The 23,175-nt window shown below is 36.3% G+C and overlaps 1 protein-coding gene across 6 annotated transcripts in view; it reads left to right on the top strand.

Moving 5' to 3' along the window:
- UBR3 (ubiquitin protein ligase E3 component n-recognin 3) overlaps positions 1–23,175 on the top strand; it is a 225,790-nt gene that overhangs the window by 20,257 nt on the left and 182,358 nt on the right. The gene's annotated exons all lie outside the window — the stretch shown is intronic.

A 23,175-nucleotide genomic window follows, 5' to 3' on the forward strand; every position in this document is an offset into this window, starting at 1 on the left:
CACAAAGCACTGAGCTGATCTAGCTGTGCTATGCGGCTGCTTCCCACTATCTGTTTTACATTTGGTAGTGTATATATGTCCATGCCACGCTCTCACTTCGTCCCAGCTTACCCTTCCCTCTCCCCCTGTCCTCAAGTCCATTCTCTATGTCTGCGTCTTTATTCGTGTCCTGCCCTTAGGTTCTTTAGAACCATTTTTTTTTTTTTAATTCCATATATATGTGTTAGCATACGGTATTTGTTTTTCTCTTTCTGACTTACTTCACTCTGTATGACAGTCTCTAGGTCTATCCACCTCAGTACAAATAACTCAATTTCATTTCTTTTTATGGCTGAGTAATATTCCATTGTATGTATGTGCCACATCTTCTTTATCCATTCAGTTGTCAGTGGACACTTAACGTTGCTTCCATGTCCTGGCTATTGTAAATAGTGCTGCAGTGAACATTGGGGTGCATGTGTCTTTTTGAATTATGGTTTTCTCAGGGTATATGCCCAGTAGTGGGATTGCTGGGTCGTATGGTAGTTCTATTTTTAGTATTTTAAGGAACCTCCATGCTGTTCTCCATAGTGACTGTATCAATTTACATTCCCACCAACAGTGCAAGAGGGTTCCCTTTTCTCCACACCTTCTCCAGCATTTATTGTTTGTAGATTTTTGATGGTGGCCATTCTGACTGGTGTGAGGTGATACCTCATTGTAGTTTTGAGTTGCATTTCTCTAGTGATTAGTGATGTTGAGCATTCTTTCATGTGTTTGTTGGCAATCTGTATATCTTCTTGGGAGAAATGTCTATTTAGGTCTTCTGCCCATTTTTGGATTGGGTGTTTGTTTTTTTGATATTGAGCTGCATGAGCTGCTTGTATATTTTGGAGATTAATCCTTTGTCAGTTGCTTGGTTTGCAAATATTTTCTCCCATTCTGAGGGTTGTCTTTTCGTCTTGTTTATGGTTTCCTTTGCTGTGCAAAAGCTTTTAAGTTTCATTAGGTCCCATTTGTTTAATTTTGTTTTTATTTCCATTTCTCTAGGAGGTGGGTCAAAAAGGATCTCGCTGTGATTTATGTCATGGAGGGTTCTGCCTATGTTTTCCTCTAAGAGTTTTATAGTGTCTGGTCTTACATTCAGGTCTTTAATCCATTTTGAGTTTATTTTTGTGTATGATGTTAGGGAGTGTTGTAATTTCAATCTTTTACATGTAGTTGTCCAGTTTTCCCAGCACCACTTATTGAAGAGGCTAGACTGCCTATTTTTTTATATTATTATTATTTAAGAAATATTTATTTATGTATTTGTTTGTTTGTTTATTTTGGCTGCACCGGGTCTTAGTTGCGGCACTCAGGATCTTCGTTGTGGCATGTGAGAATTTTTTAGTTGTGGCATGCAGACTCTTATTTGCGGCATGCACGTGGGATCTAGTTCCCCGACCAGGGATCGAACCCAGTTCCCCTGCATTGGGAGTGCAGAGTCTCACCCACTGGACCACCAGGGAAGTCCCCAGGCTGCCTCTTTTTAAATGCACATGTAGAATTTTAATGCTAAAATGTACCCTAGAGATCATTTACTATCAGCTCTTCATTTTGTAGTTGAGATGTATCTTAGACTTTTTAAGCAGTGATTGAGATCACTGTATTTTAAATACTTTCATAATCTAAGGGCACTGGCCTCATTGACTGACAGATCAGTGGATTATGGATTAATTTGATTAATGAATAGGTAGACTTGCATTTTTCTACTCCATGGCTATATATCCTTTGGTTTCTTCTAGAACATGGAGTTGGCGAACTACTTCCCAGGAATTGGCTGCTTGTTTTTGTAAAAAAGTTTTTTGGAACACACCGCATTCATTTAGTTATATTGTTTATGGCTGCTTTCACTTCACAAAGGCAGAGTTGAGTACTGACAGAAACTGTATGACTCTCAAAGCCTAAAATATTACTATCTGGCCCTTTAAGAAAAAATTGTTGGCTTCTATAATAGAGCTGTGGATTTTTGTGGATCTAAAAATGCCTATTTTAAACCAAGTAATTAAAATTATAAGCAAACCTGTGAATAACTATTAACTTAAATAAATAACTTGAGATCTCATCCAAACCAAAATACCATGAAAGAATATAAATTTTCAACAGATGTGTGTTTGGCTTTAATATTTTCTTTTTTCTTATCATACACTAGTGTAAGCATAACTAAAAATCACTTAGTCACTTGAATTCTGGTTTGAAAGGTGAGAGGGAGGAACTACTTACGGATGCCTGAGAAAATGTTGCTGCCATAAGCTGAGATAAGGAACCCAGGAGAGGGGAACAGTTTTGGTGAACAGAGATCATAGAGGACTGGAGCTGGGCAAGAGGCAGACAATTTTTGACGACGTTCCATTTTGTCTAGAAAATGACTCACTATCATTGATCAGGGTTTATTGTAAGCTACGAGCAGAGTATTTTTGTCAGGTAGGTTACAAAATGTGCTGGTTCTTAAAATGTAAGTACACTTTTTTCTTTTTTGTCTCTAACGGAACTTAGTTTCTTTGAACTCCGCATGAATTTATGTGTGTTGTTTTTGTGTATATATATGTGCAGAGGACGAAGTAAGGAAGAAAGAAAAAGAGAAACCTATTAAATAATTCTGGTCAAAAGATCCCCTGAGATATAGTTTATTTTTTAAACAGTAATAGAAAAAATCCTTTAAGGTAGGTGTTCTTCTTTATCTCTGAGAATATTAACTTAATGTTTTACCATAGTTTTGGTAATTATATTTCTTATCATCTGCTCAATTATCCATCTTGCAGTTAGGTACTCTAAAAGAAAAGAAGTTTAGGTTTTTATAACACTGAAATTTAACACTGGCAATTAAGGTTAACCCTTCTCATTGAGAAAGAGGGAAGTGATGCCTTGTCTTAGGTTTATTTGGAGTAATACTGAATAGGGGTTTTAACTCAGATTCTGCGTATCTGTATAAGTAAGTCAGTGTTTTTTATGTTATCAAATTTACGTACACAGGAAAGTATGTATAAAATGTCTGTATACAGTATAAAGAATTTTAGTAGAAGGAACACTCATGTACCACTATCTACATTAAGAAATAGATTATTGATAAATATTTTATATTACCTTAATTCTAATAGAAAATGAATTCAAGTTAATGTGAAACTTCAAGGTGATGAAAGTTTTTTTTGTTTTGTTTCGTTTTTTAAGACTAAAAAAAGCTCTAGAGAGTATTAAGGGATTAAGCATTGAGATTAGGAAGAGGTTAGAAAGGGTTAGCCTTAATGCTGGTATTAAAATACTATATATAAAAGATTCTTAAAGCAAGATAATTTCTCATTGTCATTTAATTAGAAGGGCCATGCAGCCTAGATTTTCCTCTCTAGCTTTATTGAGGTATAATTGACAAAGTTATATACATTTAAGTTATATAACATGATTGTTATATACATGTAACATGATGTATACGTTACAAAATGATTACCACAGTAAGGTTTAGTTAACACATTGATCACTTCATATAGTTACCTTTTTTTCATGGTAAGAACTAAGATCTACTTTCTTAGCAAATTTCAAGTATATAATACAGTATTGTTAACTGTAGTCACCATGCTGTACATTAGATCGCCAGAGCTTATTTATCTTACAACTGGAAGTTTGTACACCGTGACCAACAATCCATTTCCCCCATCCCAAGCCCCTGTCAACCACCATTCTACTCTCTGTTTCTCTGAGTTCAACTTTTTTTAGATTCCACTTACAAGTGAGATCATACAATATTTGTCTTTCTTGACTTATTTCACTTAGCATAATGCCCCTTAAACTCATCCATATTGTCACAAATGGCAGGATTTCCCTCTTTTATGGCAGAATAATTTTTTCCATTGTGTGTGTATCACATTTTCTTTATCCATCATCTTTTAGCTGACACTTAGTTGTTTCCATATCTTTGCTGTTGTGACAGTGGTACAGTGGACATGGGGATGCAGATATCTTTTTGAGATAGTGATTTAATTTCCTTCAGATAGATCGAGAAGTGAGGATTGCTGGATCATATGCTAGTTCTATTTTTAATTTTTTGAGAAACCTCATACTGTTTTCCATAATGCTGTACCAGTTTACATTCCCACTAACAGTGAACAAGAGTCCTCCCTTCTCCACATCTTTTTCAATACTAGTTCTTTCTTGTCTTTTTGATAAAAGCCATTCTACCAGATGTGAGGTGATACCTCATTGTCGTTTTTTTTTTCCTTTTTTTCTTTTTTTAACATCTTTATTGGAGTATAATTGCTTTACAATGGTGTGTTAGTTTCTGCTGTATAACAAAGTGAATCAGCTGTACATATACATATATCCCCATATCTCCTCCCTCTTGTGTCTCCCTCCCACCCTCCCTATCCCACCCCTCTAGGTGGTCACAAAGCACGAGCTGATCTCCCTGTGCTATGCGGTTGCTTCCCACTAGCTATCTATTTTACATATGGTAGTGTATATATATCCATGCCATTCTCTCACTTCATCCCAGCTTCCCCTTCCCCTTCCCTGTGTCCTCAAGTCCATTCTCTACGTCTGCGTCTTTATTCGTGTCCTGCCCCTAGGTTCTTCAGAACCTTTTTTTTTTTTTTTTTAGATTCCATGTATATGTGTTAGCATACGGTATTTGTTTTTCTCTGTATGACAGACTCTAGGTTCATCCACCTCACTACAAATAACTCAGTTTCGTTTCTTTTTATGGCTGAGTAATAGTCCATTGTATATATGTGCCACATCTTCTTTATCCATTCAGTTGTCAGTGGATGCTTAGGTTGCTTCCATGTCCTGGCTATTGTAGATAGAGCTGCAGTGAACATTGTGATACATGACTTTTTTTGAATTATGGTTTTCTCACGGTATATGCCCAGTAGTGGGATTGCTGGGTCATATGGTAGTTCTATTTTTAGTTTTTTGAGGAACCTCCATACTGTTCTCCATAGTGGCTGTATCAATTTACATTCCCACCAACAGTGCAAGAGGGTTCCGTTTTCTCCACACCCTCTCCAGCATTTATTGTTTGTAGATTTATTGATGATGACCATTCTGACTGGTGTGAGGGGATACCTCATTGTAGTTTTGACTTGCATTTCTCCAATGATTAGTGATGTTGAGCATCCTTTCATGTGTTTGTTGGCAATCTGTATATCTTCTTTGGAGAAAAGTCTATTTAGGTCTTCTGCCTGTTTTTGGATTGGGTTATTTGTTTTATTGATAGTGAGATACATGAGCGGATGAGGCTGGATCTTGTCTTTCTGGTAGGCAGGACTGTGTCCGGTGGTGTGTTTTGGGGTGTCTGTTACCTTATTATGATTTTAGTCAGTCTCTCTGCTAATGGGTGGTGTTGTGTTCCTGTCTTGCTAGTTGTTTGACATAGGGTGTCCAGCACTGTAGCTTGCTCGTCGTTGAGTGGAGCTGGGTCTTAGCATTGAGATGGAGATCTCTGGGAGAGCTTTTGCCATTTGATATTACGTGGAGCCAGGAGGTGTCTGATGGACCAGTGTCCTGATGTTGGCTCTCTCACCTCAGAGGCACAGCCCTGACACCTGGCCGGAGCACCAAGACCCTGTCAGCCACATGGCTCAGAAGACAAGGGAGAAAAAAAGAAAGAGAAAGAAAAAAAAGTAAAGTTATTAAAATAAAAAATAAAAAATAATTAAAAATAAGGAAAAAATTAAAAAGTAATAAAAAAAAAGAAAGAAGAGAGCAACCAAACCAAAAAACAAATCCACCAATGATAACAAGCACTAAAAAACTATGCTTAAAAAAAAAAGTAACCAAAAAAAACAGACAGACAGAACCCAGGACAAATGGTAAAAGCCAAGCTATACAGACAAAATCACACGAAGTCCACCACCTCAATTTTGGGATGATTCGTTGTCTATTCAGGTATTCCACAGATGCAGGTACATCAAGTTGTTTTTGGAGATTTAATCCGCTGCTCCTGAGGCTGCTGGGAGATATTTCCCTTTCTCTTCTTTGTTCGCACAGCTCCCAGGGTTCAGCTTTGGATTTGGACCCTCCTCTGTGTGTAGGTCGCCTGAGGGTGTCTGTTCTTTGCTCAGACAGGACGGGGTTAAAGGAGCAGCTGATTCAGGGGCTCTGGCTCACTCAGATATACATATATTTATCTTATTCAGATGTATATATATGTTTCAGATTATTTTCCATTTTAGGTTATTACAAGATATTGAATATAGTTCCCTGTGCTATACAGTAAATCCTTGTTGCTTATCTAGGTTGCGAGATATTTGATTATTGATTCAATATCTTGTTATTGGTCTGTTCAGATTTTCTATTTCTTCATTGATTCATTCTTCATAGATTGTATGTTTCTAGGAATTTATCCATTTCTTAAAGGTTGTCCAATTTGTTGACCTACAGTTGTTCTTAGTAGTCTCTTATGATCCTTTGTATTTCTGTGGTAGAAGTTGTAATTTTTCTTCTTTCACTTATAATTTTATTAATTTGAGTTATCTTTTTCTTGTAGTCTAGCTACAGATTTGTCATTTTTATCTTTTCAAAAAAGCAAATTCTTAGCTTTGTTGATCTTTTCTATTTTTCCATTCTCTATTTTATTTACTTCTGCTCTATTTTTTATTTTCTCCCTTTTGCTAACTTTGGGCTTAGTTCTTTTTCTGGTTCTGTGAGGTGTCAGCTTAGGTTGTTTATTTGAAATCTTTCTTTTTTCCTAATGTAGGCATTTATAGCTATACATTTTCCTTTTAGAGCATCTTTTTCTGCATCCTGTAAGTTTTGATTTGTTTTGTTTCTTTTTTGCATTTGTTTGAAGATATTTCTTGATTTTCCTTTTGATATCTTCTTTGACCCATTGGTTGTTCAGGAGTGTGTTGTTTAATTTTCACATATATGTGAGTATCCTAGTTTTTCTCCTGTTATTGATTTTTAGTTTCATACCATTGTGTTCAGAAAAAGATACTTCATATAATTGCAGTCTTCTTGAATTTGTTAAGACTTGTTTTTTGGCCTAACATATGATCTTTTCTGGAGAATGTTCCATTTCATTTTTGAGAAGAATATGTATGCTGCTAGTGGGTGGGATATTCTGTATATGTCAGTTGGATCTATTTGATCTATATTGTTGTTCACATCTGCTGTTTCCTTATTAATTTCCTGTCTGGATGATCTATCTGTTGTTGAGAGTAGAGTATTGCAGTCCCCTACTATTATTGTATTTCTGTTTATTTCTCCTTTCAGTTCTGTTAGTATTTGTTTTATATATTTAGGTGCTCTGATGGGGGGTGCATAATTTTTTATAATTGTTATATCTTCTTGATGAATTGATCCTTTGTTATTATGGAATGATCTTCTTTGTCTCTTTGATTATTTTTGACTTAAAGATTGTTTTGTCTGATATAAGTACATCCACTCCTGATCTCTTTAGGTTACTATTTGCTTGGAATATCTTTTTCCATCTCTTCACTTTCAACCTATTTGTGTCCATAAAGCTAAAGTGAACCTCTTGTAGGCAGCATATTGTTGGATCTTCTTTGTCTTCATCTTTCTCTTCTTTTTCATCTTCTTTGTATTTTTCCTCTTCCTCTTCCTCCTCCCCTTCTTCTTTCCCTTTCCCCCTGTCTTCCTCTTCTTACTCCTCCACCTTCTCCTCTTCTCCCTCCCCCCTTCAGCCTGTGTCTTTTGATTGGAGAATTTAATTCAATTACATTTAGAGTATTTTTTGATAGGTAGGGACTTACTATTGCCAATTTGTTAATTGCTTTCTGGCTGCTTTGTAATTCCTTTGTCACATTCTTCCTCACTTTCTTCCTCTCTTGCCGTCCTCCTGTGTGATTTGATGACTTTTTGTGGTGGCATACCTTGATTTGTTTCTCTTAATTTTTGTGTATCTACTACAGATTTTTTCATTGTGATTTTTACCATGAGGCTTTCATAAGGTATCTTATAGTTACAACTACCTTTTTAAAGGTGATAATTACCTAAAACTGTAGTTTTTTTGTTAATATATCTTTATGGGAATATAATTGTTTCACAATACTGTGTTAGTTTCTGTTGTACAACAAAGTGAATCAGCCATATGCATACATATATCCCCATATCCCCTCCCTCTTGAGCCTCCCTCCCACCCTCCCTATCCCACCCCTCTAGGTCGTCACAAAGCACCAAGCTAATCTCCCTGTGCTATGCAGCAGCTTCCCACTAGCTAGCTATTTTACATTTGGTAGTGTATATATATATATGTTGATGCTACTTTCACTTGGCCCCAGCTTCCCCCTGCCCCTCATGTCCTCAAGTCCATTCTCTATGTCTGTGTCTTTATTCCTGCCCTGCCTCTAGGTTCATCAGTACCTTTTTTTTTTTTTTCCCTAGATTCCATATATATGGTATCAGCATACGGTATTTTTTTTTCTCTTTCTGACTTACTTCACTCTGTATGACAGACTCTAGGTCCCTTCACCTCACTACAAATAACTCAGTTTTGTTTCTTTTTATGGCTGAGTAATATTCCCTTGTGTATATATGTGCCACATCTTCTTTATCCATTCATCTGTCGATGGACATTTAGGTTGCTTCCATGTCCTGACTATTGTAAATAGTGCTTCAGTGAACATTGTGGTACATGACTCTTTTTGAATTATGGTTTTCTCAGGGTATATGTGCAGTAGTGGGAATGCTGGGTCATATGATAGTTCTATTTTTAGTTTTTTAAGGAACCTCCATACTGTTCTCCATAGTGGCTGTATCAATTTACATTCCCACCAAGAGTGCAGGAGGGTTCCCTTTTCACCACACCCTTTCTAGCATTTATTATTTCTAAATTTTTTGATAATGGCCATTCTGACTGGTGTGAGGTGATTCCTCATTGTAGTTGATTTGCATTTCTCTAATGATTAGTGATGTTGAGCGTCTTTTCATGTTCCTTTTGGCCATATATATGTCTTCTTTGGTGAAATGTCTATTTAGGTCTTCCGCCCATTTTTTTTTTTTTTTTTAACAAATTAGATTATTTTTGTCTTGTTTTTCTTTTTTTTTTTTAAAGATCAAATTTATAGAGAGAATGTTTTGCTTATCTCTTTTAAATTTTATTTATTTATTTATTTATGGCTGTGTTGGGTCTTCGTTTCTGTGTGAGGGCTTTCTCCAGTTGTGGCAAGTGGGGCCACTCTTCATCGCAGTGCGCGGGCCTCTCACTATCGCGGCCTCTCTTGTTGCGGAGCACAGGCTCCAGACGCACAGGCTCAGTACTTGTGGCTCACGGGCCCAGCTGCTCCGCGGCATGTGGGATCTTCCGGGACCAGGGCTCGAACCCGTGTCCCCTGCATTGGCAGGCGGATTCTTAACCACTGTGCCACCAGGGAAGCCCCTCCCATTTTTAAATTGGGTTGTATGTTTTTTTGATATTGAGCTGCATGAGCTGTTTGTATATTTTGGAGATTAATCCTTTGTCCGTTGTTTCATTTGCAAATATTTTTTTCCATTCTGAGGGTTGTCTTTTCATCTTGTTTATGGTTTCCTTTGCTGTGCAAAAGCTTTTAAGTTTCATTAGGTCCCATTTGTTTATTTTTGTTTTTATTTCCATTACTCTAGGAGGTGGGTCAAAAAGATCTTGCTGTGGTTTACGTCAAAGAGTGTTTTTTCTGTGTTTTCCTCTAAGAGTTTTATAGTGTCTGGTCTTACATTTAGGTCTTTAATCCATTTGGAGTTTATTTTTGTGTATGGTGTTACATAGTGCTATCACAAGTAGTGAACCTGGAACTGTAATTAAAAATCTTCCAACAAACAAAAGTCCAGGACCAGATGGCTTTACAGGCGAATTCTATGAAACATTTAGAGAAGAGCTAACACCAGACCTTCTCAAATTCTTCCAAAAAATTGCAGAAGGAGGAACATTCCCAAATTCATTCTATGAAACCACCATCACCCTGATACCAAAACCAGAAAAAGATATCACAAAAAAAGAAAATTATAGACTAATATCATTGATGAACATAGATGTAAAAATCCTGAGCAAAATACCAGCAAACAGAATCCAACAACATATTAAAAAGGTCATACACCCTGATCAAGTGGGATTTATCCCAGGGATGCAAGGATTCTTCAGTATACACAAATCAATCAATGTGATACACCATGTTAACAAATTAAGGAATAAAAACTATATGATCATCTCAATTGATGTAGGAAAAGCTTTTGACAGAATTCAACACCCATTTATGATAAAAACTCTCCAGAAAATAGGCATAGAGGGAACCTACCTCAACATAATAAAGGCCATATATGACCAACCCACAGCAAACATCATACTCAGTGGTGAAAAACTGAAAGCATTTCCACTAAGATCAGGAACAAGACAAGGATGTCCACTCTCGCCACTCTTATTCAACATAGTTTTGGAAGTCCTAGCCACAACAATCAGAGAAGAAAAAGAAATAAAACGAATACAAATTGGAAAAGAAGAAGTAAAACTGCTATTGTTTGCAGATGACATGATATTGTACATAGAAAATCCTAAAGGTGCTACCAGAAAACTACTAGAGCTAATCAATGAATTTGGAAGTTTGCAGGATACATAATTAATGCACAGAAATCTCTTGCATTTCTATACACTAACAACGAAAGATCAGAAAGAGAAATTAAGGAAACAATCCCATTTACCATTGCAACAAAAAGAATAAAATACCTAAGAATAAACCTACCTAAAGAGGTGAAAGACTTGTACTCAGAAAACTATAAAACACTGATGAAAGAAATCAAAGATGACAAACAGATAGAGAAATATACCATGTTCTTGGATTGGAAGAATCAATATTGTGAAAATGAGTATACTATCCAAAGCAATCTACAGACTCAATACAATCCCTATCAAAGTACCAATGGCATTTTTCACAGAATTAGAACAAAAAATTTTACAATTCGTTTGGAAACGCAAAAGACCCCAAATAGCCAAAGCAATCCTGAGAAAGAAAAAAGGATCTGGAGGAATATTTCACCCCACTTTTTCCTGGCTTGTGAGATTTCTGTTGAGAAATCCACTTGTAGACTTATGGGGGGCTCCCTTGTGTGATGATTCACTTTCCTCTTGCAGCTTTCAAATTTCTCTCTCTGTCTTTGACTTTTGATAACTTAGTTATAATGTGTCTCAATGAGCCCTTTTTGGACTAAACCTGTTTAGGGACTTCAGGGCCTCAGGAATCTTGATGTCCATTTATTTCCCATATTGGGGAAGTTTTCAGCCATTTATCTTTGTGGAAACTTTTGATCCCCTTCTCTCTCTTCTCTTTTTGTGATTCCCATAATCCATATATTGATTCTTTAAAAAAATTATTTATTATTTTTTAATTTATGGCTGTGCCAGGTCTTAGTTGCGGTATACAGGATATTCGTTGTGGCATGTGGGATTTTTAGTTGCAGCATGTGGGTTCTTAGTTGTGGCATGTGGACTTCTTAGTTGTGGCACGTGAAATCTTAATTGTTACATGCATGCAGGATCTAGTTCCCCAACCAGGGATTGAACCCGGGCCTCCTGCACTGGGAGTGCAGAGTCCTACCCACTCGACCACCAGGGAAGTCCCCATATACTGATTCTTTGAATGTTTTCCCATAAGTCCTTTTGGCTTTCCTCATTCGCTCTCATTTCTTTGTCTTTTTGCTCATCTGACTGGATAATTTCAAATTACTTGTCTTTGAGTTCACTGATTCTTTCTTCTGCTTGGTTGAAGTCTGCTGTTGAAGTTTTGTGTTAAATTTTTTAGTTCAGTCATATTCGTCAGCTCTAGGATTTCTGTTTATTTTTAAAGTGGGTTCCATATCTTTTGCACTCGTTTTATTCATGTATTTTCACCCTGTTTTCAGTTATCTGTTTGTGTTTTCTTGTAGTTCACAAAACTTCTTTAAGAGTATTATTTTGAATTCCTTGTTGTTCAGTTCATAGATCTCCATTTCTTCAGGGTCAGTTATTGGAGCTTTATTAATTTTTTTTGGTGGTTTCAGGTTTAGTTGATTGCTTTGTGATCCTTCTATCCTTGTGTTGGCATCTGTGCATTTGAGGAAGTGGTCTTCTTAGGTTCACTTTGTCAGGGAGAGACCTCCAGTCAGCCCAGTTTGGGATTCTGGATGGGCCAACTGGTAGTGTACACTAGCAGGCAGCATCTGCTTTCCACATGTCTAGTGAGGTGGGGCCACTGCCCATGCTTTGAGGTTGGAGGGGCCTGCTGGCTCAGTTCCATAGTTGGATGAATCTACTGGTTAGGCTCCCTGGGTGGGTGGGGCTGCTGGCTTGGATCCATGGTCAAGTGGGGCCACTGTTTGGGTTCCATAATCACCTCTGGTTGGGCAGGGTCACACACTGGGTTCCCTGCCTGGGTGGTGTATCTGTTTGGGCTCTGTGATTGGGTGGGGTTGCAGTCTGGGTTCTTAATCACCGCTGGTTGGGTGGGTCCCAAGGCTGTGCTCCCTGGCCAGATGCCGGTCTGTACTTCCTGTTGGGTCAGATTTTTTGAATTAGCCCTGATTTTGATATTCTCTTTGATTGTTTCTTCAAACCATTGGAAGCTAAGGGAATTACAATATTTCATTATTTTGGCTAGCCTACATCTTCCAGCTTATCTCTTTTATCTGGACACCGTATGAGAATTCTTTCTTTGACTGTGGTTTGAGAAAATGTCTTCATAGGTATGGTGGAAAAGAGTTCCAGATTAGAAATTAGGCAGTCCTGACTCTAATCTCCCATGGATTATTGGGTCAAATGGATGTGCATTTATACTTTCGGTAGTCCTCATATTTGGTATGTTAATTTACACTCTCTCCAACAGTACAATCAGAATATCCGTCACTTTATTACCTGGTCAGGACAGTATATCATCAAACTTTTGGTCTTTGCAAATATGATAGGTTCAAAAAAGTTGTCCCAATGTAGTTTTTTTTCTTTTTTGGTCCATGTGTTATTCACAGGTGTGTTATTTAATTTCCAAATTTGGGGAACTTTTTTAGGTATGTCCATTACTGATTTCCAGTTTAATGTGTGGTCTGAGAGCATACTTTATGTAATGTCAGTTTAAAATGCTTCAATTCCACAAAGTTGATAAGATCCATATATCCTTTTTTGATATTTTCTGCTTGTCAGTATTGCCGTAAATCTCTGGTCTGGTCTAATTTCAGTTCCGGCGATAAGACTGGCTCCGTTGTGTGTTTAGTCAGTCATGTCTTATTGAGGGAGTGTAGTAGTCTACTCACTGCCATAACATATTACCACAGCCTTGGGGGCTTAAACAACAGAAATTTATTTCTGGAGGCTGGATCAATGTGCTGGTGGGTTTGGTTTCTCCCGAGGCCTCTCTCCTTGGCCTGCAGATGACCACTTTCTCTCTGTATCCCTGGTGTCTCTTTCTCTTATTATAAGGACACCAGTCCTATTGGACTAGGGCCCCACCCTGTGATTTCATTTAACTTTAATTACCTTCTCAAAGGTCCTGTTTCCAAATACAGTCACACTGGGAATTAGGACTTCAATGTATGAATGTTAGGAGGCCTCAATTCAGTTCTTAATAACAGGAGGGGCATGGAGAGTGGGTATATGCATTGGAAATATATGTCTTGTGTTAATCCTATGCAATGTAGTCAATGTATATGTTGATAAATGTATACAATGATATATTTGGAAATACTATCTGTATGTTTAAGTTAATTATATAATTTCTGAGTCAATAATATCCGCTTGCTTCTTAAAAATCTAAAATGAAATGAGCCATTTTATGAGCAGTGGAATGAGCATCCAGCTGTTGTAGGGTGTAGTGTTCTGTTAGGTCTAATTGGTTGATAATACTTTTAGTAGTTATCTATTGCTGTGTAACGAATCACTCCCAAACTGAGCAGCTTAAAATGACAAACATTTATTATTTTATACTTTTTGTACGCCAAGGATTCTGAAGTGGCTTAGGTGTGTGGTTATGGCATAGTGTCTCTCAAGAGGTTGTAGTCAAGATCTTGGCTGGGGTTACAGTCTTCTGAAGGCTTCTTGGGATGGGAGGATCCACTTCTAAGATGGGTCACCCACATGGCTGTTAATAGGAGGGTCAGTTTCTCAAAATGTGGGCTTATCATAGGGCTGCTTATTAGACTTACTTTCATTTTTTGTGCAGGTGTGATGACAATGAATTTTCCTAAATTTTTTCTGAAAAGTTTTTATTTCTCCTCAGTTTTGAAAGTTATTTTGTGTTAAGAATTCTGGATTTGCAGGTTTGTTTTCTTTTAGCACTTTAAATATGTCTCTCTGTTGTGTTCTGGATTGTGTGATTTCTGATGAAAAGTCTGCTATCTTTTGTATCTTGGTTGCTCTGTACATAATGGATCGTTTTCTGGTTGCTTTGAAGATTTTCTTGTTGTCACTGGTTTTCAGCAATTTGATTATGATGTGACTTGGTATGGCTTAAAAAAAGTGTCTTATGCTTGGGGTTTGATGAGTTCTTACATGTGTGATTTTATGGTTTTCAACAAATTTGGAAAAATTTTGGCCATTCTTCACATGTTTGTTCTGTCTCACCTTCTCCCCTTTTTGGGATTCCAATATAATGCAATATTGCTTGTTATTATCCCACACCTCACAAAGACTCTGTTCTTTATCTCAGTCTCCATGCTTTATTTTGTATAGTTTCTTATTGCTTTGTCAGTAAATTACTGATCTTTTCTTTCTTGTGTCTAATCTACTGTTACCCCATCAGGTATATTTCTTTTGTTTCTAATGTATTTTTCATCTGTAGAAGTTTGATATGGGTCTTATTTATTTATTATCATGGTGTAAGGTGTGAGGAGATTCTCCCCTGCCACCCACAAACTGGCTGGTTATTCATCTCAGTACCATTTCTCTGAATGAGTCATGTTTCCTCATAGATTTGAAATCTGCCTTTGTCATAAATTCCACATATATTTGATTCTGTTTCTGGACTCACAGCAATTAATCTGTCCATTGGTAACGTCTTTTCATGTACCATTACCACATTGTTTTATTTCTGCCTTCAAGCATTCAATTTATAATTTATTTATTATCTTAAAAGTTAAGTACATTGACATCTTTAATTTTGCTTTCAAATTTTCTGATCTTATATGCCTTCTCTAATTGAATTTAGAACTTTTAGTTTTCATAAATATTTTACTTTTGCTTTTCTAGTACTTTAGGCTCCAATAAATAATATTAAACTTACATAGATGGAATTTAAAATGTTTCCTTTTGTTTCTTAACTATTCATGTAATCTAACAATTTTAGACATGAGATGAATCTGTACCTTAATCAAGCCATACATATTAAAGATGTAGAAATGTATATCTAGAGAAATGGTGTAAGAACACATATAGGTGAATTTCTGTCCCAACTTCCACTTGGTTTACTTTATAGTTTATTTAATTGCATTTATCATTAATGTCTACTCTCTAGAATGTAAGCTCCCTAAAAGCTGGATAACAAGACATTTTTTTTAAACACTTCTTTCTTTAAAAAAAAAAAAATTTATTTATTCATTCATTCATTCGTTCATTCTGTGCCAGGTCTTAGTTGTGGCATGTGGGATCTTAGTTGTGGCATGCGGACTTCTTAGTTGTGGCATGTGGGCTTCTTAGTTGCAGCATGTGGACTCTTAGCTGCAGCATGTATGTGGGATCTAGTTCCCTGACCAGGGATCGAACCCGGGGCCCCCTGCATTGGGAGCATGGAGTCTTACCCACCGGACCACCAGGGAAGTTCCAACAACACTGTTTTGATGATTTTAAACTTCAAAATAAGTTAATACCTGATAAAACTACTCTACTTTCATTACACTTATTTTACAGAATTTTCTTAGCTATTCTTAATTTTCCGTTGGAACTTCAGAATCATCTTGTTTGTTCCTTACTGATACTTTTTCTGAGGTCATGTTAAATACATAGATTAGTTAGATATAATATATCTTTACGATATGCCTTCTGTGATCTTCAGGAGTCTTTTAACAATTTTATTGGTTAGGTGTGTCATTTAGTGTTTCTGATACTTTCGTATCTGTAAAATGAAGAGAAGAGAATACTTCAGGTGCTTTTTTTTTTTAATGTAAATTTATTTATTTATTTATTTGTTTTTGTTTTTGGCTGTGTTGGGTCTTCGTTGCTGCGCATGGGCTTTCTCTAGTTGAGGCAAGCAGGGGCTACTCTTCGTTGTGGTGCGCGGGCTTCTCGTTGTGGCTTCTCTTGTTGCAGAGCATGGGTTCTAGAGTGCAGGCTCAGTAGTTGGGGTGCATGGGCTTAGTTGCTCCGCGGCACGTGGGATCTTCCCGGGCCAGGGATCGAACCTGCGTCCCCTGCATTGGCAGGTGGATTCTTTTTTTTTTTTTTATTTTTTATTTTTTATAAGGTCTTTTTTTTAAAATAAATTATTTATTTATTTATTTATGGCTGTGTTGGGTCTTCGTTTCTGTGCGAGGGCTTTCTCTAGTTGCGGCAAGTGGGGGCCACTCTTCATCGCGGTGCGCGGGCCTCTCACTATCGCGGCCTCTCTTGTTGCGGAGCACAGGCTCCAGACGCGCAGGCTCAGTAATTGTGGCTCACGGGCTTAGTTGCTCCGCGGCATGTGGGATCCCCCCAGACCAGGGCTCGAACCCGTGTCCCCTGCATTGGCAGGCAGACTCTCAACCGCTGCGCCACCAGGGAAGCCCCGGCAGGTGGATTCTTAACAACTGTGCCACCATGGAAGCCCCTATTTCAGGGGCTTTTAATTTGGGATGCATGACTCTCCAGAGATCTCTATGAATTACCTTAAATTATATGCAAAATCATGTATTTGTATGTAATTTGTGCTAAGTTGGGAATATAATGTACATGCCACAGTCTAATTTTTAGGGGAGCTTATTTCAGATGCTTCTCTAATTTTTGAAATGTGTGGTTGAGTTATTTGAGTTGGCTTCTCCTTGCCTTTCTGCCCCCAACCAAGTCTCGGTAATTTGGAAATGGTTGACCAGAATGCTCTGGTCATTTTTCTTTCCTCCCTTCTCTGTTCTTCTCATCCTATCCCTTTCCCTCCTGTCCTATTCTGCCCCCTCTCTTTTTCTCAGCATACAAGAACTCTGCTTTTAGTCATTTAAATTTGGTATCAGTGGAATCACAAGGAGGGTTTCTGGAATGCTGGTAATATTACGTGGCTTGGTCTGATTGGTGTCTACATGGGTGTGTTCAGTTTGTGACACTTCATTGAGCTGCACACTTAGCTTTTGAGCAATCTTTTGTCAGTTATACGTCCAAGAAAAATTTTTAAAAAGTTGAGGTAAAATTAAATTTGGAGAGATTATTTTATCAACTGTTTCTATACTTCTATTTGACCATTCTATTTATTTCCATAACATCCTGTTTCTTTAAGAAATATTTAGCCTTCTTACTCATTCAGAACCATTGGATTCCTTGAAGAAAATATCTGTGACCTGTGAACTGCAAATGCAAACACATTACTTCCCGCCGTTTTTCCTTTGGAACCATACCAGTTGTCTAAAAAGCCCTTTTTCTGTTCGCCTGGGGAGAGATCTTTAGTACCTGATTATATGCAGTTGCATTTGTCATACCTCTTGACAATATGTTCTACCCACAGAGCTCTGCATGCCTAGAGTAGCTCCTTCATTTCATTTGGTCTGTAGCCCAAATATCACCACTTCAGAAAGGCCTTCCCTGGCAAACCGAATTTAAAGGCACCTAGTGGCTGCATTCTATAAATCATGCTGTGATATTATTTTTGTAGAGCATATTTTTCATATTAATATTTTTGTTTCTCTCTCCTCTGCCCTGCCCTCTTTCCCTCCCCGCTCCTCCAGTAGAAAGTTACCTCCATGAGAGCAAGGCCTCTGTATTCCTAAGGCCTAAGTGCCAGGCATATAGTGGTTCTTAAAAACATATTTGAAAATCTGGGATTATTAAATGGGTTTCTGTTTTTCCTTTAATTGGACGCCCTTGAAATCATTTTTGGAGTTCTACTATTAGATTAAATCTTTGTTTCACCAAGCCTTTATTGAGCACTTGCTATGTAATATGTAAGATGCTTTAGTTCCCCACACTATTTTCGCAGCGTAAAATACACAAACCAGTTTTGTTTGTCGATCTTATAGTATCTTATAGTTACTCTTGTAAACTCAGTCCCTAGGTTGCTTAGACCATTCTTGCTGCTCCTTCAGCTTAGTTCCATGTTGAATTGTCACTCCTTGAAGCCACTGCACACTGTTCAAATGTTCTTCACTCTCTGTCCAGTAGCTCTTTTTGAATTAATTTCTTTCCTACACAGAAAGTGTCTAAGAGAGCTTTCTGTGCCCTCCTTTATCTAATCTTTTCTCTCTTCCTGCTTTTTCGTTGTATCCTTTAGTCTTTGTGCCCCAGTATGTTTTCCCTTTCTTCTCTTCTGGCTTTCCTTTCATCTGTTTTCTTTCCTTCACATTCATGCTTGTAAGCACTTCAGTTAAATTATCTTAGATCACCACAGGTTTCACAGGGCCGATTCTTTTTTTTTTAATCTTTAAAGGTTTTTAAAATAGAGTAGGATTTTAAAAATTTCTTTGATTTTACTTAGATTTTGTGTACCCCATCTGAAAGAAGTTCTTAAGTTTCTGTTTCCCTTTAAATAAAGATTTGGACTTTAAGGTGTGATACTTTCTAATTTTTTTCATTATATGATAAATATGAAAATGATATTTGGATGGGACACACAGACAACTGAGGAGGCTGCCCGGACCCTCCTGGTCTGTCAGTCTGATGACTGATGAAATCCATGTCTCCACACTGTAATCTTTTGGCCTGATGTTTGGAAGCTCTGTCTTAAGAGTAGATAGACTTCAGTAGTATGTGAACACTTGGTTTTATTTTTTTTGTGTTGCGTATATTTTTCTTTTTTAAAAAAATTATTTATTTATTTATTTATTTATTCATTCATTCATTCATTCTACACCAGGTCTTGGTTGTGGCACTCGGGATCTTCATTGCAGCATGCAGCCTTCTTAGTTGCAGCATGCAGACTCTTAGTTGCAGCATGCCAACTCTTAGTTGTGGCATGTGGACTTCTTACTTGGGGCATGCGGGCTTCTTAGTTGCGGCATGCATGCAGGATCTAGTTCCCTGACCAGGTATCGAACCTGGGCCCCCTGCATTGGAAGTGCAGACAGAGTCTTACCCACTGGACCACCTGTGTATATTTTTCTTAAGAAAGAGTTATAACTTTCATTAGATTCTCAAAGGTGTCCATGAGTCAAAAAAGGTTAAGAGTTAATGTTCAAATTGTGGAACTAAAGCCAAATGAATGGCATAACTTATTAGTGTTTTTGGAGTAAATTTTTTTTCTTTTGATTACACACTTTTACATATATTTGCCATGCAAAATTCAAACATTGTAAGTAGAATTAATGTAGAAAGTAAAAGTATGCTATAACCCACTTTCAGTTAATTTCCACAAAATTTGGTGTACATTTCTCTAAATATTTTTCTCCTTACATATATTAATATTTTTTTCTATTCTTTCTCCACAATTTTATGTATAAAAGAGATTATTATATATGTGTGTGTGTATATATATGTGTATATATATATATATGCTATGTAATTTTTTTCTCACTTATTTTGGATATAATTCTATTTCAGTACTTGTTGAGCTCCCTCATTCTTTTTAATAAATGCAAAGTATTCTATTGATCTACTCTAATTTGGTTAATCTTTATTCTGTTACTGAACACGTGAGTTGTTTCTAACTTTTTTGCATTGCAAACTGTGGTACAGTGAATATATCTGTAGATATATCTTGCAAATTTAGGATTATTTCTGTATAATAAATTACTAGAAATAGAAATTCTAAGCTAGGGTTATGAACACATTAAGTTTTAGTAGATATTGTCAAAATGACACCCAAAACTGGATCTATTTACACTTCCATGTGTATGATAACAAATTTCTGAACATGCTTTCCAACAATGAATTAGTAAAGTAAATTTTCCCTAATCTGCAAGATGAAAAAACATGTTTGTGTTACCAAAAATTTCAACCATACACAAAGGTAGAGACAGCAGAACATTCAACCTCCATATACCCATCATTGGACTCAATGTTTATCAAGATTTTTGCCACATTTGCCTCATTTGCCCTTTTTTCTCTTTTGCTAAAGTACTTTCAAACAAATCCCAAACATTGTGTGACACGCTTCACTATTCATCTTTAAAAAATATGAATATTTCCTTTCTTTTAAAAAATTTTTAATTTTTTAGTACAGAAAATTTCAGACAGATATAAAAGCAATGAGTATAACCCAACTGATATGACATTTTATTAGGAAAAAACTCCTTTGGTGCTATTTATTTATTTATTTTCTTGGCTGCATTGGGTCTTCATTGCTGCACGTGGGTTTTCTGTAGTTGCGGTGAGCAGGGGCTACTCTTTGTTGCGGGGCGTGGGCTTCTCATTGTAGTGGTTTCTGTTGTTGCAGAGCACGGGCTCTAGGCGTGCGGGCTTCAGTAGTTTTGGCACATGGGCTCAGAAGTTGTGGCTTGCGGGCTCTAGAGTGCAGACTCAGTAGTTGTGGTGCACGGGCTTAGTTGCTCCGTGGCATGTAGGATCTTCCCGGACCAGGCCTCAAACCCATGTCCCCTGCATTGGCAGGCGGATTCTTAACCACTGCGCCACCAGGGAAGCCCTGTTTGGTGATGTTTAATCAAAAACTACATTCTTTTGATTTGGTGCCTTAAAAATCTAAAGGGAGTGGTACTTTTCTGGCTTTGATATTGCCCCACATTCTGCTTAATGAGTGTAATATAAGAAAACCCTTTATCAGTCTCCCAGTTTCTACAATTAACAACTCAAGCTGGGCTTGGTATACTCCCACTTACTTTTCTTCACCCAACTAGATTATTCTGAAGCAAGTCCCATACATTGTAGCATTTTATTCATAAATATTTATATAGATACATATAAAAGACAAGACTTTCCTATTCAATGATAACCACAATGTTGTTGTCATACCTACACAAGATAATTCCTTAATATTATTAAATATCCACGAACATTTTCTTACATAATCACAGTGCCATTATCTTACCTAATAAAATCATCTAACGAACTAGTACCCAGTTCTTAATTGGACTTCCCCTATTGTCTAAAAAAATGCCTGTTTCAAGTTGGTTTGTTAGAATCAGTAAACACGTGGTTATTGGGTTTCTCAGGCCTCTTTAATAAGTGATCCTTCTACCTCCTTTTTCTCCCTGCCACTGACAGTTTGCAGAAATGGAGTCAGTTGTCCTGTATAATGGTCTACATTCATGATTTGTCTATTTTTTTTTTTTTTTGTGGTGTCATTTAACTTGTTTCTTTATCTCTTATGTTTCCAATAAATGGAAGTTAGCTCTAGAGACTTGGTGTCATTCAAGGTCAACTTGTTTGGTAAAAACTCTTTGTAAATGGTGCTCTGTACCTCACAAGCATCATAGCATCTGATTTTTTCTCATTTCTAGTGATACTGAGATTGATAAGGATGTAAGTCTGATCTCTAAGTGGAAAATTTCCCCTCAAGCCTTACTTTAATGGCTCCATTGCATGGGTCAGTTATTTTAGTAGGTATCACAAAATGGTGATTCTCTAATTATTCATTTTTTATTTTAATAAACTTCATTTCTTTAATTATTAGAGAACTTGATCATCTTTTCATATGTTTCTTGGCCATTCACTTTTTTGGTGAATTGTTTATGACTTTGGCTGATTTTTCTATTGAATTATTTTCTTTTTTAATCCATTTTTCAAGAGTCAAAAATCATAGATATTAATCTTTCATCTGTTTTATCTATTGTAAATATTTTTTCCAGTTTGTAATTGTTTTCTGCATAGAAACTTTTGATTTATGTAGCCAATTTTTATCTTTCTTTTATGACTTTTGGTTTCAAATCTTACTTATTAGACTTCTGTTCTTTGAGATAATATAGGGGAATAGTTTATTTTCTTCCTAGTAACTTTTTTCACATTTGATTTGTGATCTGTATGGAATATATAATAGTTTGTATATGGTGTAAGATAAGGATCAAATTTATCTCCTGCATGGAATCAATTGTCCTATAGCAATTTATTGAAAGTCTTCTACACACACCCCCGCCCCCCACATTGATTAACATAGTCATTACATAGTCTATTTCTAGACTCCATTGTGGTCCATTGATGTTATCACATCACCACAGATTTTACTTTAAGTTTTAAAAATCTTTATTGGAGTATAGTTGATTTACAATGTTGTGTTAGTTTCTGCTGTACAGCAAAGTGAATCAGTTATACATACACATATATCTACTCTTTTTTAGATTATCTTCCCATATAGGTCATTATAGAGAGATTACTACAGATCTTAAATTATGTTAGCTTTATGCTATGTTTTAAAGTCTAGGTCACTATCATTAATTTTTTTTTTAAGAAGTTTTACTGTTTTTTTTTTTAACATATATATTCTTCCATTTGAACTTTAGAATTAGTTTGTGTTTAGTCCCATTGGGATTTAAATCTAATGTCATTAAGTTTGGTGGAAGTGACTTTTTTTAGAAAAATAAAAGTTTTTTCCATTTGGGAATGTAGTTTTTCTCTATCCATATCTCTTACGTTTTTCAGCTAAAATAGTTTCTCCACCCATCATAATAAGTTTCTTTCTAGGTATGTTGTGTGTTTAGTGTGGTTATTTTGTGTTTGGTCACAAAATACCTTATTTGTGACTATTTGGATTGTGAACATAGAATAGTTTATTTCATTTTTGCTCAGATATACCAACCATACTTTAAAATAAGTATAAATAAGATTAGAAGGAATGTGCATACTTAAGTGTATAAACTTTTCAAATAAACTTTAAGTATTGATATCACTTATCTATTCATTAATGCAATAAGTTCAAAATAGTTAAGGAATAGAATATGCGAATTCTTGGGAATGATCAATTTGTACTTAATGGTTTATAAAGGGTAAAAGTAATAAAGTAATATTTGCAAGTAATAAATTGCAGTTAAAAAATATAAACTCTTTAATGAGATTTTGGTTTTGTAATCTAATTGGAATCTAACTAGAATGGTCTTTTATTAGGAAGAAATCTTCCTCAGTGCCAATTTTTATTTAAAGACCAATTAAAACTATATTCTTTTAACTTGGTGCCTTAAAAATCATAAAAGAGTAATACATTGGCTTTGACATTG

This window comes from Balaenoptera ricei, chromosome 7 (genome assembly GCF_028023285.1).
Source record: "Balaenoptera ricei isolate mBalRic1 chromosome 7, mBalRic1.hap2, whole genome shotgun sequence".
Classification (NCBI taxonomy): Eukaryota; Metazoa; Chordata; class Mammalia; order Artiodactyla; family Balaenopteridae; genus Balaenoptera; species Balaenoptera ricei.